At 48.8% G+C, this 4,562-nt stretch overlaps 1 long non-coding RNA gene across 1 annotated transcript in view; it reads right to left on the bottom strand.

Annotated features, from left to right (window-relative positions):
* The window catches only part of LOC107182796, a 6,316-nt gene extending 4,523 nt beyond the window's left edge, over positions 1-1,793 (bottom strand). Inside the window, exon 1 of the long non-coding RNA XR_001513529.1 lies at positions 1,685-1,793. This is a non-coding gene — a long non-coding RNA (uncharacterized LOC107182796). The remainder of the gene's footprint in view (positions 1-1,684) is intronic.
* Positions 1,794-4,562: the final 2,769 nt, after the last annotated feature.

Here is a 4,562-nt window from a genome sequence, read left to right as displayed (position 1 = left end):
CGTCCGCACCTGTGGCAGGACAGCCCGCCTCACCGCCTCCCGCCCCTGCATCTATAGCCAACGTGAATTCTCTCCAAACAACCTCTCCCTCCCTCCCCCAGCTGTTTGCCTAGAGAGCCCTTTGCCCAGGAGCTCTGCTATGGCTCTGGGGCCTGCATTCCCCCAGGACCTGGGCCTTTTCTGGCCAGTGTTTGGCTCAATAAACCCCTTCTTTCAGAAAAGCTTTTGGCCGTGAGTTTCTTGTTTAATATTCTCAGGAAGCTTATAGGTGGGTTAGAGAGTCAGGCAAGAAGATGGATGGATAAATAATGTAATCAGTGCTATGTTAACTGGAAATGATCGAAGTGTGATGCCTACCCACCAGCATCCCTCTCTTCTTCCTTAGTTCGTGGAATCCTGATTTTATTCAAGGAGGCAAGATGCTCGGGACTTGCACAGGCTCGGGATGAACAGGAGAGATCGTAGCCAGTGCCGCTCAGATGTTCGTATGCATTAGGGTCACCTAGAGCTGTGGTTCCCAACCTTCCTAACGCTGCGACCCTTTAATACAGTTCCTCATGTGGTGGTGACCCCCAATTTCATTGTTACAAATTGAACATAATGAAAGCATAGTGATTCATCACAAAAACAATATGTAATTATATATGTTTTCCGATGGTCTTAGGCGACCCCTGTGAAAAGGTCGTTCGACCCCCAAAGGGGTCGTGACCCACAGGTTGAGAACTGCTGACCTAGAGGGCTTTCAACACCCAGAACCCCAGGCCTCACCCTCAGAGTTGCAGACTCAAGAGGTCCAGGTGAGGCCCAAGAATTTGCACTCCTAACCAGTTCCCAGGCCATGCTGCTGCTGCTGGCCGGAGGGTCACTCAGCTAAATCAAGCGTGGCCACATGGTCCACCTGCTCTGGCATGTGGTTTAGGGTTGGGCACATGACCAAGGTCTGGCCAATGAAGTGAACAGGAAAGCCTATGGAGGAATTTCAGGAGGAAGTTTTGCCTCCTGGGGAAACGAGAGCAGAGCTACGTGAGAAGACACTCTCTGGAGCTGCCACTGTCATGTTGTGTCTACGTGGACATGGTTGTGTCCTGCAAACACCCTGACCCAGAGCCTGGACAGTGCTGAGGAGCGAAGTGAACCCTGAAATCGTCCACCTTCAAGCTCTCAGTGGTGTGAGTAATGCAATGCTGTCATTCCCCTTTGCAGGGAGAGTTGAACGTGTGGCCACTGGTTCCGAGGGCCCCCAGTCTGAGAGTGGGTGGGATGGAGTGTCAGGAAAGGCTCCCAGCTCTTCAGGGAGGATGGCGCCCATTTGTGCGTTGGCAAATGACAAATGATGACACTGTATAGACTTGCTCTGTGGAGTACCTTTTGAACTGGCTGAACTGGAAATGTGTATAAAAACTGTGTGGGAGCACAGAATAAGGAAACTATTAAATCCACCTGTGGTGGAGACAAGGCATAATTTGTGTGGAGGTGACATTTGGGCCAGGCCACTTAGAGCTGGTGTGGGGTGGAGGGAAGGTATAGTGCTACAACCTGTTATGTGGTATGGACCCATATGTCTGTGGGACTTAACTGATCTTACGCACACATCATCCAGAGGAAATGGCACGGACAACGGTCCAGAGGCATGACCGTGCTTGGCATCTCTGAGTAAGAGCACACACTTTGGTGGGGGTTAGACCACGCATGTCAGACTCGCGGCCCATGGGCCGCATTTGGCCCACAACAAATATTTTTGCAGCCCAGCCAATATAACGGTATGTAAGAAACATTTTAATAAAAATTTTGTAACTTAATTTTTACAATATCCTGTTATATATAATCCTATATAATAAAAGACAAATAGACTGAATGGCAGAACAACTGAACAACCGGTCGCTATAACGAGCGCTGACCACCAGGGGGCACGTGCAGAACATGGTGGGTGTCAGCAGCAGGTGGCAGAGTGCGGAACATGGCGGGCGTTGGCCAGGGCGGGATGGTGGAGCAGGTGAGTGGGGTGCCAGACCAAGGTGGGGCACCAGTTGTCATCGGGGCAAGCCTCTGGTGATGACTGAAAATTCTTTGCTCCCGCGCACTGTGGGCCCACCTGGCACTCAAACTCGCTGCCAGTGCCTGCACCGCCCCATCATCAGCAGGTGAGAGTGGGGCCCACGCTGTCATCGCGTTGCGGCGGGAGTGGGGCTGAAGGCAGACAGGGGACCTGGGCTGCGGCAGAAGGGGCTGAGACCCACCCCTGTGCCCAATGCAGCCTTTCGGCCCACAGTTCCTTTCATGGTGCACAAATTTGTGCACTGGGCCCCTAGTTACTAAAAACAAACTACAACGTTCACTAATGACCGATGACTATAATCATGTTGCATTCATTTCCCTTACATGCCTTATGCGCAGGCGCATCATGTCTCTCCACTAATACTAGCAGCGAATATTTTAGCAGCCGATTGCCACGTCATTATTCTTGGACTGACTTGTTTTGAGTGTATAACAGGAAATACTTCGCTTTCGGCAAACAAGAAAAATAGGTTTATTTGCATTACGCTTATTAATTTGTGCAGTTATTCAGTGTCTGGTAAGTTAATGTTCAAGAAAAAATATTAATTTTTATTAAAATGTTCTGTTATTTTATGTTAATGATGACTCATTTATTTCAGTCCTTTGTATTCAGCATGTCTCTATCAAAATAAACCTATGTTTCTATGAAAAGTGAAGCTTTTGTTATTTTGCGGCCCACATACACTTACACCTTATTTATTTGGCCCGTGTTAGCCTGTGAGTTTGACATGCTTGGGTTAGACTGTGCCATGATATGGAAAAAAAAAGTTGGGGAGCATTAAATTAGAAAGCAAAATCAAGGAGATCCATTAGGTCAACAACAATAACTAAAAATGGAATATCCCAACATCAAAGGCTTCTGAACCCCAACTCCCTCAGCTTTTCTGCCTCAGGAGGGGTACCTCCTTTGCCTGAAGGAGGGAGTAGCCCCTCCCTCCCATCTCTGCCCCCCGCCCCCCCACCACCATGGAGTAGGAATTGATGCAGGCCCTCCTTCCCATTTACTATTCCCCAGTAACCAAACTCTAAAAACACCATGGCCCGGGGTGGAGCAGGGGAGGGCTGGGCAGGTTGTGAAATGAGCCAGAACATGACAATAAAAAATGATCCTGTGTCCAGCAGGCGGGTTACACAGACACGATTGCTTACAGCTGGGGTGACCAGTCCAGGGGTTCCATTTCTCGGCTCCACCCAGCCACCGCCGCCGGGAGGGGACCAGGAACTCCACATCTGTAGCTCATTGCTTGCTTACATTTGTAACAGTCCCCATGATGCACTGAGAATGGATTTGGAGGGTGCTCAAACAAGAACGGTGGAACGTGGTTTCATTTGGGCTGAATTTAGTGCTCTTTGGTGCAGTTATATGCTGGCATGGACAGGCGAGGTTGTCTTCTCTCTTTCTGCAGTGAAAATAGCTTTCAAAACGATTCAAGGCACTGGTATTACTACAATACAAAAAGCGCAGCATCTGGAAATCAGATTTGACATCTGGTCCCAGGATACAGGCCACCTTAGACCCACAGCCTGGGGGAAGTAGCTATTCTTTTTGTTCTTTATTTCATTTTTTTTAATCCCCACCCAAGGATATTTTTTCCATTGATTTTTAGAGAGCGTGGAAGGGAGAGGGAGAGACAGAGAGAAACACTGATGTGAGAGAGACACATTGTTGGTTGCCTACTGCTTGCCCCCTGCCGGGACTGGGAGCCTGCAACCGAGGTACATGCCCTTGACCAGAATCGAACCCAGGACCCTTCAGTCCGTAGGGTGACGCTCTATCCACCGAGCCAAACCAGGTAGGGCTCTTTTGTTCTGTAAATAACAGCTTTATGGAGATATAACGCACATATCATAGAAGTCTCCATTTTAAAATGTGCAATTTAGTGGTTTCAGTAGATTCACAAGATTCCGCACCCATCCCCTCTCTCCAAGGCACTCTGCTTGAGCGCTTGATGGCACCCGGGAGGGTCAGCGTGACTTCGCAAGGACATGCACTGATCTTTGTGCCTTAATTCTAAGTTTGGACAATTAAAAAAACCAGAATGAATGAACAAATGTTCCAGTGGGAAGGGGGCCAGTCAGTTAGCTAGGTAGTTAGGGAGCAAGGCCCTACACATCTGCTTCACCATGTCTTCTCCGAAGGTATCATCATGATCTACCATCTGTCCTTGAGAGGGAAGCCAGAGTTCCGCTTCCTCTGTAAAGTCTACCTGGAGTTTTCTCTGGCCCCCCGTCAGGCACACTGGGGTGCTCAGTCCTTGCTACTGAGATGGTGATTGTTGTCGAGGGCCCGGACTTTTCCCTATGACGTGCATAGCTCTGGTTTATGACAAGACATAAACCTTTGTTGTAACCTCTGTTTCCCAGGGCATGCTTTTGTTCTGTGGAGATACATGAGACACTCAGAAATAACTGAGGGTGGGGGAGGAGACTTCAGATTTTTAAAGAACATTTGTATTGATTTCAGAGAGGAAGGGAGAGGGAGAGAGAGAGAGAGAAACATCCATGAA

Source organism: Myotis davidii, unplaced genomic scaffold, assembly GCF_000327345.1.
Source record: "Myotis davidii unplaced genomic scaffold, ASM32734v1 scaffold496, whole genome shotgun sequence".
Taxonomy (NCBI): Eukaryota; Metazoa; Chordata; class Mammalia; order Chiroptera; family Vespertilionidae; genus Myotis; species Myotis davidii.
Note: the sequence above shows the minus strand (reverse complement) of the source record. Positions and strands in the feature narration are given on the sequence as shown.